Source organism: Muntiacus reevesi, chromosome X (assembly GCF_963930625.1).
Source record: "Muntiacus reevesi chromosome X, mMunRee1.1, whole genome shotgun sequence".
In the NCBI taxonomy this organism is placed as follows: domain Eukaryota; kingdom Metazoa; phylum Chordata; class Mammalia; order Artiodactyla; family Cervidae; genus Muntiacus; species Muntiacus reevesi.
Window position 1 is genome coordinate 74,414,709 of NC_089271.1, and position 13,468 is coordinate 74,428,176.

The 13,468-nt window shown below is 36.7% G+C and overlaps 1 protein-coding gene across 3 annotated transcripts in view; it reads right to left on the bottom strand.

Moving 5' to 3' along the window:
- Positions 1-9,005, bottom strand: part of HDX (highly divergent homeobox) — a 206,775-nt gene extending 197,770 nt beyond the window's left edge. For all 3 annotated transcript variants that reach the window (XM_065915338.1, XM_065915337.1, XM_065915339.1), the window contains exon 1: positions 8,914-9,005. The gene's annotated coding sequence lies outside the window, so the exon portion shown is untranslated. The remainder of the gene's footprint in view (positions 1-8,913) is intronic.
- Between the last annotated feature and the right edge of the window lie 4,463 nt (positions 9,006-13,468).

The following is a 13,468-nucleotide window of genomic DNA, read 5'->3' on the forward strand; positions in this document are numbered from 1 at the left end:
TAGTTTAAAAGACTCATGGAGTGCAACTCAAAGCTGAGAGTCACAGGTAAAGTCTTTTTTTTTTATTTTTTCCTTTAAAAGAGGAAAACAAAACCAAAAACAAAATCTTTCCTACATTGTCCAAATCTACCTTTGGGTCTCTGAGGAACTCTGTCTTAATGTACTTAACTCATTCCATCAAATGTATTTAATTGTGATTTATGACTATAAAAAAAGCAGCTCTGTCACTATACCTGGTAGAAAGACTCTGTGAGTGAATACATGCATCTTATGGGTTTTCTTTTCAAGATTATCAGTGAAATAAAACCCTCAAATTTAAAAATCTTCATAAAACTTGAAGACCCCTAAGAACATGTCCTTGGACACCCTATGATCTGCAGACTGCAATTTCAGAGACACTACCCTATGTTAAGCCTATGACATTAAGATAGAAAACTTATGCTATAGCCAAATCATGGATGTATGTATGCTTAAAGAATGGGATATATAGTAACCCTTAATGATTTTGTTGGCACTGCATTTCTCCTGCATAGTCATATTTTTCACTTGGATATGAAGCACAACAGACTGTTACATAAAAAAGGTGCTGCTGGGTATTTCGTCACAATTATATTCATTGGTGTTAATCAGACCATATCTGAACATATTGACTATATTATCCAAGGTTTGACCGTGACCATATTAAGCATTGTTATTTTACAACTAATTTAATTCAGGTAACTTGATAACAATTTGCAAAAATACTCTAAAGGCTATTTAGAAAGTATAGCTTCACCTGTGAAGTTTGAGAACACATATTGCTTTAATGTATTTTTCAGAGTGAGAAATCAGAGCAAAACTTTTTGCAAAGTAATCCTTTCCTCTCCAAGTCACTGCTCTCAAACGTTGCCAATATATAAGTGTATTGCCACAAACACTTTAATTTATTCACTTAAAATGTATTTCTTAAGCATATATTTGCATATTATAGTGGTATTAATGTACTGTGTTCTGAACATATCTTAATTTCAAAGTGGTCAAGAGAGTCAAAAGAACGGCATTTCTCAATAACATCTTTATTGCTTCTCTTTAAAGGTGAGAGTTAGAAAATGGGCAATGGATGGCAAGAAAGGTAGTTATTAAAATAGTGTTTCCTGAAGAGAACATTAACATAATTTTGATTGCACTTAATACTTTTTATTAATACATTAACTTAATAGCATTAAAATTTAATTAATAAATAGAATCATATATTTTTAAGCTAGGTATTATGAAGATTGTGCCCTCATTTCACAGTTGAAGAAACTCAAGGCCAGGCATGTAATATTTTTCTTTGTTTCACAAAAAGTGCCTAATGTATATTATAAACACTTTGATGTCTAATTCACTTTATCCAATACTTGGCATATTATAAAACACAAAATTACTAAATAAGTGATTTTGAGGATGATATCAACTTAGATATCAACTAAAGGACTATCTTGACTATATCAGTTTGCTAGGGCTGCTATAACAAAGTATCAAAAACTGGGTGGCTTAAACAGAAATTTATTGTTTCACAGTTCTAAAGTCTAGATATCTGAAATCAAGGTGTTGGTAGGGTTGGTTGCTTATGAGGACAGTGAGGGAAGGATGGGTTGTAGGCCTCTCTCCTTGGCTTGTAAATGGCCATCTTCCTGTTTACATGGCATTCTCCCTTAGTACTGACTAATTGCTTCTCCCAATAACAAGATTAGATGCTGGCTTCCTTTATCAGTCCAAAAGGCCATCATTTCCTGTGCAGACCCTTACCCCTCTGTATCCCAATTCCTGGAATCTGTGAATATTTTATGCTCCATGGGAAAAGTGAATTAAAGTTGCAGAAGGAATTAAGGCTGATAATCAGTTGACCTTAAAGTAAAGAAATTATCCTAGATTATTTTAGTTGGCCTAGTGTAATCACAGTTATCTTTAAATGTGAAAGAAGGAGGCAGAAGAATGTCAGAGTAATGCAATGTGAAAGATGTGATCAGTCATTGCTGACTTTGAAGATGAAAGAGGACCACATGCTAAGAAATGTGGATAGCTCCTAGAAGCTAGAAAGGATAAGTAAATATATTCTTCCTTAAAACTTCCAGAAAAGAAAGCCCTGTTGACATCATGATTTTCACCCAGTGAGACCTGTTTCAGACCATTAACCACCAGAACTGTTAGATAATACATATGTAGTTTAAAGTCACTGTCTTTGTGATAATTTATTACAGGAGCAAATAGAAAACTAATACAGTTCCTCTTGAAGATATTAGTGACAGTGACCCCAATAAAGCTATACTCTTCTGTAACACTGTTGACAAGTCAAGCAAGTAGGGTAAATAACATGTCAATAGTAAAGTCATTACTATCAACAAAGCAAATGGATTTTTTCAGACTTTTAACAATTTTACCCATCACATAGGTGTAGCTATCTTCTCAGTGAGATAATGCTGACTCTAGAATGAAGCAAAATTGATGCATATTAAACAGACAATACTTTGATTGTATATCACTTAACACATGTGAAAATGGACAAAAGGAAGTTCACTTTTTTCTATGATTATCAGCTCTTAAAAGTTTAGGTTGTACAGAAATTCATATTTCACTTTAGACTTTGACATGCATGGGAATCACCCAGGTTCAGTAGGTCTTGGGTGGAGCCAGAGATTCAGCAATATTCTAAGAAGTTTCCAAGTGATGCCCATGCTACTATTCCATGGAACACACTTTGAATAGCAAGGATTTAATAGACACAGAAGCACCAAACCCTACCAGAAAAGTAAACTGGCTCCAAATGACAATGAACACTGAGTTCTGTCTACATTAAGCACTCCTAGTTGGGGAAAAAAAAAAAAAAAACTCAAACTGATCTTTAGCATCTCTTAAGTATTCACTGGAGATAAGAGTGAGCCTCTAAGTTCTAATTAAAATGCTTGACTAATTATTTTCATAACACAGGCATATTAAAATTTTAACACCTTCATGTTGTCTTAGAATAGTGAAGATGATTCAGGGCTAAACATTCTATACCTAATGTAATACTGCCCATTAATGTAGAATATATTTCTTCTACCACATTTTACAATTACTTAGATCTTTTCCAATTGTTTCTTTGTTGAGGGGATTTCAGCACAACAAGCAATCGGTTTCTGAATGGGAAAAGCTCCTCAGAGAATGAGTCTCAGATAATTACTCTCCTAATTGGCATAGCTATTTCATCCATTTCATACTGTGGAGAAAGGGAACTATATTCCCAACTGAATGCAGAGTTCCAGAGAATAGCAAAGAGAGATTAGACAACCTTCTTAAGTGAACAATGCAAGAAAGAAAAGAATACAATAAAATAGGAAAGACTAGAGATCTCTTTAAGAAAACCGGAGATACCAAGGAAACATTTCATGCAAAGCTAGGCACAATAAGGGACAAAAATGCAAGGACCTAACAGCAACAGAAGAGATTAAGAAAAGGTGGCAAGAACACACAGAACTGTACCAAAAAAAGATCTGCATGACCCAGATAACCATGATGGTGTGGTCACTCACCAAGAGCCAGACATGCTGGACTGTGAAGTCAGGGGGCACTTAGGAACCTTTACTACAAACAAAGCCAGTGGAGGTGACGGAATTCCAGCTGAGCTATTTCAAATCCTAAAAGATGATGCTGTTATAGTGCTGCACTCATTATGTCAGCAAATTTGGAAAACGTGCAGTGAACACAGGCCTGGAAAAACTCAGTTTTCTTTCCAATCCCAAAGAAAGGCAATGACAAAGAGTATTCAAATTACCATATAATTGCACTCATTTCACACGTCAGCAAGGTAATGGTCAAAATCCTTCAAGCTAGGTTTCAGCAGTATATGATCTGTGAACTTCCAGATATACAAGTTCGATTTAGAAAAGGCAGAGGAACCAGAGATCAAATTGTCAACATACACTGGATCATAGAAAAAGCAAGGGATTTCCAACAACAACAACAACAACAAAAATCTACTTCTGCTTCATTGACTACACTAGAGTCTTTGACTGTGTGGATCACAACAAACTGCAGAATATTCTTAATGAGGTGGGAATACCAAACCACATTACCTGCCTCCTTTAGAAACCTGTATGCAGGTCAATAAGCAACAGTTAGAACTGGACATGAAAAAATGAACTGGTTCAAAATTGGGAAAAGAGTACATCAAGGATGTATACTGTCACCTTGCTTATTTAACTGATGTGCAGGGCACATCATGCAAAATGTGAGGCTGGATAAGGAACAAGCTGGAATTGAGATTGTGGGGAGAAATATCAACAACCTCAGATATGCAGATGATATCACTTTAATGGCAGAAAATGAAGAACTTAAAAGCCCCTTGATGAAGGTGAAAGAGAAAAGTAAAAAAGCTCGCTTAAAACTCAACAAGCAAAAAATGAAGATCATGGCACCTGGCCCCATCACTTCATGGCAAATAGATGGGAAAAATTTGGAAACAGTGTCAGATTTAATTTTCTTGGGCTCCAAAATCAATTCAGATAGTGACTGCAACCACAGAATTAGAAGACACTTGCTCCTTGGAAAAATAACTATGACAAATCTAGACACTGTATAAAAAATCAGAGACATCACTTTCCTGACAAAGGTCTGTATATCAAAGCTATGGTTTTTCCAGTAGTCATGTATGAATGTAAGACAAAGAAGACTGAGTACCAAAGAATTAATGCTTTCAAACTGTGGTGCTGTATAAGACTCTTAAGATTTCCTTGGACAAAAAGGAGATCAGACCAGTCAATCCTAAAGGAAATCAATCCTGAATATTCATTGGAAGGAATGGTGCTAAAGCTGAAGCTCCAATATTTTGGCCACCAGTTGTGAAGAGCTGACTCATTGAAAAATACCCTGCTGCTGGGAAAGTCTGAGGGCAAGAGGAGAAGGGAGCGACAGAGGATGAGATCGTTACGTGGCATCACTGACTCAACGGACATGAGTTTAAGCAAACTCCAGGAGATAGTGAAGGACAGGGAAGTCTGGTGTGGTGCAGTCCTTGGGATTGCAAATAGTCAGACGACTTAGCGACTAAACAACAACAAATTTCATCCATAAAAGACACAATAGGTAGACCAAGCTAACCAAATAAGAAAGTATAATATATAAAGCAATGTATTACTGTAGGAGAAAACACCTCTATCTGTCCTTTCACAAAACTCAGTGAAGAAATACTTTCACCACTGCTTGGTACTTGACAGTAGGAAAAATAATGTATGGGTCTATATGCCTTCTGCTATTGAAGCCACTGGAGTCAAAACAAAGATCCCTTCTCCTAAAACTCAGCCTATCTGTTAAAAAAGTTTCATTTCCACTGAGAGAGAAAAGAATATGTCACAGGCATTAGAGAATCATAAAGAGAAATAAGTCTGGAGAAATTTTACACACAATGTTTAAAAACAATAAATGAAGTTTGGCCTCACTCTAGCTCTCCAATCTAGAACCTAGTAGTTAAGAGTGAAGCCTCTAGAATGATGCTTGCTTTGAAATACTGGCTCTGCCACTTACTACTTGTATGATTTTGGGCAAGCACCATACACAAATGCTTGTCTACTTGAGAAAAGTGCCTACACAGGGCTTGTAATTTACATGTTTCCATGGATGTATTAAGAACTTTAAAGTAAATTTCCCCCAATTCCAAGGGAAGAACAGCTAAGAAAACATTTTCCTTAATTTTTGCCTCTCTAAAAAATAACACATTTAAAGATTCTAAGAATCAACCCAATTGGAGATAAATCTCATGAAAAATGATAGATCAAGAAGGTAAGACACCTGCTGTTGTAAATTTCTTTACAGATGTCAAATGTAAATTATAGCATTTGATTGGCATAAAATAGCATTTGACTGACACAGTATAATGTTAATTGTTCAGCTGCTATGTACCTGGATTGCTGGTTAATCCAGGCAATTTAGCTACTTGTTGGCACAAAAATGATTCCATTTGCATAGACAGGTTTCAGTTTATTGTCTTGAAATTTTATGGAGGCTAGAAAGGTCACAGTTGTCGGTGACAGTTTCTGAATATACTAACTTCTCCAGTTCCCTTTGTATGCAGAACATATATCTCTAGAATTATCAGTTTACTTCCAAATCACTATGCTAGATATAGTGTATTCAGGCACCGCTAGTTTCTTGTTTATCAGACTCTACAGTAAAATCAAAATCAACAATTCAAATATTTTTATCCTGTTGGGGATCACAAAAATACATAAAACATAAAAAAAATACATTACTACAAAAAACATAATTCCCTCTGAGAGTACAATTTTAAAAGCAAAATTAATTAAATTACTTTAAAAAATTTTCATAGTTTACTTCACAATAGTTTTCAAGTTTACAGGTTATAATAATACCCTTTGTATTGCTTTTCATGCATGTTCCTCAACCTCAAACCTTGATACAATATTGGGATGGTGCCTCAAAGTGAAGCAGCAAAGTAAAATCTATAGAAAGCCTCTGTATTAAACGACAGTCACTTTCATTCAAATAAAATTGAAGTCCATGAAACAATGCGGTTTGAAGTCCAAGGAGTAGGAAAGTGACAGTTGAAACGTTATAAAATAGAAATTATGGAAACCATCACAATGATTAGCTCTAATTCAAGATGAAAACTATCAGTGACAGTCAATGTAAAGCAGCAAATGCAAGACATCTTGCAATAAAGAGTGAATAATTGGTATATTTAAAAGAAATGCATAAAGCAATGTTATCAAAGAGAAACACAGAAATAGGAAAATGTCTTAGTATTTTTCAAACTGAGAAAACTACAGACAGAACTACTTCTGGGATAATGTTCCTTTGGTCTTATGAGGACAAAATATATTCACAGGCCACCCAACATATAGAGATGTCTGTATTGCATTTGCTTTGACTCATATTCAGGTTTATTCAGTCACTGGAGGATTCCTTGCTTGACCAATGATGAATAAGTTCCCACATACATACAGTTCTTTATAACTATATTACTTCATTTCCCAAGAAATTTGAAAGCAAAGACCATATAGCAATAGATATTTCAAACAGTCATCCAGGTGCCTTGGATAAAGAAATACATGGTAGATGGCACGGTACCAACTCTTAAGAACAGATTTAAAATCCAGTTGAAGAACCTGGTCTAAGACATACACACACACACAATTAAAGCAGGCTATAAGAAAAGTGGCAAATGTAAGAACTGACATAGGAGTTCTAGAAAAGATGAGCTTAATAAGAGTTGGATTATACTTAGGAGGTACTTATGAGAGGTGTAACTTAAGTTGAGCTTTCAAAGCGGGTAAGATTTGATTAGACAAAGAAAGAGCATCCTAGGTGAAGGGAGTGGTAATGGTACAAGGAGCGAAATTCTATAGGTAGATTGTTCAGGGCTCATTAGGGAGAGTTGTGCACTGAGAAATAAAGATAATATTCCTGTGGTACAATTAAGTGAGATTAGGAAGCTCTTTGCAATCCAAGTATATCTGGGCTTTGAACAATAGAAAATAAGGAGTCAATAATACTTTGGTGAAGAAAAATGATTTGTTGAAGGAAGTGCTTAAGTCATTAGACTGTCAGGATGAATTAGAAGGCTGGGTAGGAGGCTTCTGGAATGACTGAATGGAGAGTGATGAGAGTTTAGGCTGCAAAATAAGGGGAAAATGGTAGAAGAGGCTTTCAAAGGAAAACTCACCAGGACTTCATAACCCCCTAACTATGAGAAATGGGGAAAAATCCAGATTTCTTTGTAAAATAGTTAGGAGTTCATGATCTGACCGTGGAGCAGAAATATTAACACTACTATACAGTTTATCCACCAAGGACAGAACAAAGGCAGATAGGCAGGATTGTTCCTCATGTTTGCTGAGTAATATAGTCCCTCCCAATGAAGGGAAGTTGGACAAGTGTCTCTCAAAATAAGATTTGTCCTTGGTTCTAACAGTGGCACAGAGGAAGAAGGGAAAAGAACTTAGCACCAAGCCTGAAACAGAGACCAAAGCTTTATAAGAGACTTTTTCAAGAAGGAAAAAGGAGACAGGTAAGGATTTTTGTTTATATTTTTAGTCTCTCCAAACAGTTTAAGTATCAAACATCACTGAGTGGCACACCTAATCAGAGTTCCTTGAAGACTAAAAGTTTGATTCACTTGAATAATTAGTGTTTTCTCCAAATGGTTTCTCATCTCAGTAATTTCTATTCCAAACTCCTCTCCGAGTTCTTTCCATTATTCTAAATCTGATTAGTGAAGATTAAGAATTTGCCGTCCTAAAATTCTCAGGCCCACTTGGGGCTGGATATGCTCTTACAAAGTAACTGATAAATTATTTCCATCAATTAGCGCTTGAAACATTACAAGGCCAATTTACCAACCCTTCCCAAATTCTGCTCAGACAGACCTCAGCCCCACCCCCTCCAGATAAAGAAAAAGGCGCATGCGCAAATTCTAAGCCTATTCTCCTAGCCAGGAACTCCTCACCCACCCACACCCCCGCTCCCGCCCCACAAAGGTGGTTATTGCGCAGGCGCAGCACCTTCTGCGCGTTTGAGTAGGGCTGTGCGAAATCTACAGTCCAGTGAAATCTAGAAGTGGTAGAATTCACCTCTTTCCTTTCTTCCGAGACAGAGGCGCCACTTCCTCTTACTCTGGGGCCAGAAGCGCGTCCCAAACGTCGCCCCTCTCTCGGAGCAAGATCCTTCGCTCTCTGCCAGTGTCTACTGTATCCCTTTCATCAGCTCTTTTTAACCTCATGCTGCCTCTAGGCTTCACTCTGAGGGTAGAAGCAGTTGGTTTCCCAAAAGCCGCACCAGGCTGTTGGCAGCCTTTTTAGGCCGCTGAACCGCCGTGCCTGGCACTGGGCAGAGTATTAGCTCGGCGCCTTGTTCGCCTTCCTTCACCTTTCACACCCACACATGCAGGGTGCTTACCTCGGGCGTGGTGCGGTCACAGGAAGGAAAGAAGATCCCAGATCAAGGCAGTTCTGGGGCAGGCGTATTCAGCGAGATTTTTCCTGGGTCTTCACTGCCTCCTCAGACAATGAAATCAGCGTGTCCGATCATCAATTCTCATCATGATCGTGACGTCACAAAAGACAGCGGCCAATGGGAGCCCGAGATCAGCTCTGGACAGTCCCTGGCCTCAGCCCAGAACCCAAGAGTGGGTAGGGGGGAGGAGAGATAGCTGCCTGCAATGGGGCTGCCTCTCCCCGCACATATCAGCTACATCCGAAGCCAAGTCTCTCAGTACCTCTCGCTTCCTGAGTAGAAGTGAACGCCCAGCATCCCTGTGACTATAGTAGTTATATGCCAGCCATTTGAGCAGGTCCTGCCTGGTCTTCCAAGTTGAGATTCGCTTGCAGCAGAATTGTTGCACGCTGCCAAAATCAAGTGATCACATACAGAAATATATATTTTTTTGTGGTCAGTGTTCAATTGACAAATGTATTGAACATTCAGAAAAATATTACCAAAATCAAGGTGTCCATTGAGCCTTTAGAGTTTGTGTATTGTTAAAACAAGCCCAAGAGTAAGTGTATTGGTTAATGTCTGCTGTTGAGTCTGACAACTGAAGAGATTAAAATTATCGTTTCTATTCACTTAACCTTAATATCTGTTTTGTTGGAAGTTTGAGTAATCACCATTATACCATAACAGGGGAAAAAAAAAAAAAAAAACCCTCAAGCTATATGTTACCTTAGTTAACACACTTGATACACTCCCAAAATATGCTGAGTGATATTGCCACTAGAGATACAGAATTCATTGATCTTCTGCCATTATAGAACTTACCATTCATAGATACAGTATGACTAGCACACATTAAGCTTTCACAACAATACAATAAGTACATGACTATGTTGTTCAGTCATAAAGGACAGACAAGATTTACATCATTTAATGACTGAGTGAGGTGAGGATAGTTGTGGAAGCATTCTGTGTTGTATTGAAAAGTGAGTTGATTGTTGAATGGGGGATAAGAAAGGATGGAAAACATTGTCTTAAAGGGGAAGAAATAGGCAAAAGTAGGAAAGTATATGTGTATATATATATATATATATATATATATATATATATATATACAGGAGGTCCATGATGAAATCAGCCTCACAAACAGAGGGCATATTTTGGGAACCAGTGGGAGATCAGGTAGATTGATATTAAAGCCTTTGAATGTAGGCAGAGAACTTTGATCTTATTAAAAGCTACCAAGGGCCTTAGCGCAAGGTACCTCAAACTTTTACAGTCAATCTATAGAGCAGCTTAAGTGTTTCTTACAACAAAAGTCAGATCATGACCAGCTCCAGATTATCCAATGGCTTCCATTCACATATGCTACAAAATACAAATTAACCCCAGTGTCTTAAACGATCTGGTTTTTCCCATCTCTCTGGCCTTCTTTCCTGCCACTCTAACACTAATTCCCTTGCCAGTCACACAGCATTTTCTTCATTTCTCAAACAAATTAAGCTCCTGACCTCATCAGGGCCCTTGTACTATTGTTCCCTCTGATCTTTTTAGGACTTGGTCCCTTACTTGATTCACATCTCTGCTCAAAAGTAACCTCTTTAAAATGTATTAATTATGTGTAACTTCTTTCAAAGTAATTTCTTTAAAATTTAAAGAGGTTACACAACCATATTTCAAATTTCTATTTTTTCCACACTCCTTATACCTACATACCTATACCCCTTCCTTTTTAAATTTTTCCTTATAGCACTTATTGCTAATATACTCTATATATTTTAGTTATTGCAAATATAGGCTTCCCAAGGATGAGCTTCTATGTCTGTTTTATTATTATATCCATGGCATCTAGAAGAGTCCTGGACACAAAGTAGACAAATCAGTAAGCAGCTTTTGAAAGAATGACTGAAAGATTTTTCAAGTGATCTGCCAGTCATCATTTTGCTGTTTGAATCAGATTGGGGGTAGGCTGTTGTGACAGAGATCAGTTAGATAGTTGTAGTAGTAATCCAGGTTCTGGATTACTTGAGTCTAGATCAGGATGTTAAGAGCATAAATGAAGAGAAATAATTGAAGTCAAGATATTTTAAATAAGGAATAATAAGAGTGGAAGTGGAGAATTTAGAGATGAGCTACCTATGACGAGTTAACATGTTCATTAAGTACCTACTGCATACCTTGAACTGAAGTGATTTGAGAGAAAAGTGGCAGCTTCCTTACCCTTGAAAAATTTATAAACCAGAGTACAAAAAGAGGTAATTTTTTGTAGTTGATCATTCTTCTTTTCCCCTCACACTTAATATCCAAGACATCAGTAAATTCTGTATGCTGTACCTTCAAAATATGCTCCAAATATGAGCACACTTTACTTCCTCTTTTCCTACTATACCAAATACACTATCACTTTTCGCTTGAATAGATACAATACAAAAGCATCTTACATGATTTCCTATAATCCTCTATTGTCCTTCTTTAATACATTCTCTTAACATCAATTAAAACATTCTTTACAAAGTTGAATCAGATCATATCATTTCCCAGTTTAAAACCCTCCAAATGTTTTCCATTAGAGTAAAAATAAAGTTCTAAATCATTGTTACTACTTAACTGTCACCACTTTTGTCTGCCTTAGTTCACTATGTTGTAACTAAGCCTTTGCCTCCATCACACCTCTTTCTGGGAAGCCTGTTCTGGCTTTATATATGTTACATTTGTGCCTTCTTGGAAAACTCTTTCCTCAGATCTCCACATAGCACATTTCTTCACCCAGATTGTCTGCTAAAATTTGCCTTCTCAGATGTATCTTCAGGGACCAATATACTTAAAATACTATCCCCAAATCAGTCTCTCTCCTCTATCCTCCTGTTGTGCTTTATTTATTTTTTAGCATCACTATAAGAAATCATGTAATTTGTTTATATGCTTATTCTGTTCTTCCCCAAGAGGGTAGGGATTTTATTTTTTTTTATTTACTGTTATAGCACCAGTACCTAGAATGACACCTGGCATGTAGTAAGCATTCAATAAGCCTTTTTGAATGAGTGGATAAAAGTATAGATTGTGTGATGCAATCTAGGCAAAAGTAATAAACATTCAGAAATCAGAGATGTTTCTAGTATCATGACTTATGCATCTGTACCTACTCTGTTCACAATATATTAATTAAATATTTATTGAAATTGTATGTGAAAGCAATAGAGGAAGAATATTTAAAGCATGTATATTAACCAAGATTTCAAAGATCTCAAAAGACTCAACATAACAAATGGAACAAGATCAAGTTTGACAGGGATCAACAGTCAGTATTTCATTTATGTTTGTGAAAATCAGTTACAAAAGTAAATGATGGGCAATAAATACTTAAGGTGGGAAATGCTTTATTTCAAAATTTTATAAATTCAATATTTTCTAGAATACCAATGATCTTAAGCAAGATAATTGAGACAAACTGCATTATGAAAAAACATATAAAGCAAGAAAGGTACTAAGGTATCCTGTACCTTGATCAGACCACATTTACTCTGTTCAGTTGATTGCTTCTTATTTTAAAAAAAATATTCACATGGCTGCTTCTAGATAAGAGAAATCAAGAATGATGAGGCACCTAAAAAAATACTATATGAGGCAAGCAAAGTTCCAGAAGTTGAGGTTGCTTAATTTAAAGATAGCAAGATCTGGAGAGAACATATCTTCAAATATTTGAAAGATTACTGATAGACAGAATGCCTGAAGAACTACGGATGAAGGTTTGTGACATTGTATAGGAGGTAAAGATCAAGACCATCCACAAAAAAAAAGAAATGCAAAAAGTCAAAATGGTTGTTTGAGGAGGCCTTACAAATAGTTGATGAAAGAAGAGATACCAAAGGCAAAGGAGAAAAGGAAAAATATACCCATTTGAATGCAGAGTTCCAAAGAATAGCAAGGAGAGATAAGAAAGCCTTCTTAAGTGATCAATGCAAAGAAATAGAGGAAACCAATAGAATGGGAAACACTAGAGGTCTCATCAAGAAATGTAGAGATACCAAGGGAACATTTCATGCAAAGATGGGTTCAATAAAGGACAGAAATGGTTTGGGCCTAACAGAAGCAGGAGACATTAAGAAGAGGTGGCAAGAATACAGAGAATAATTATACAAAAAAATATGCATGACCCAGATAAACACAATGGTGTGATCATTCACCTAGAGCCAGACATTCTGGAATGTGAAGTCAAGCAGTCCTTAGGAAGCATCGCTACGAACAAAGCTAGCGGAGGTGATGGAATTCCAGCTAAACTATTTCAAATCCTAAAAGATGCTGCTGTGAAAGTGCCACACTCAATATGCCAGCAATTTGGAAAACTCAGCAGTGGCCACAGGAGTGGAAAAGTCAGCATTCATTGCAACCCCAAGGAAAGGCAATGCCAAAGTATATTCAAACTACCACACAAATGCACTCATCTCACACACTAGCAAAGTAATGCTTAAATTTCTCCAAGCTAGACTTCAACAGTAGGTGAACCATGAAATTTCAGATA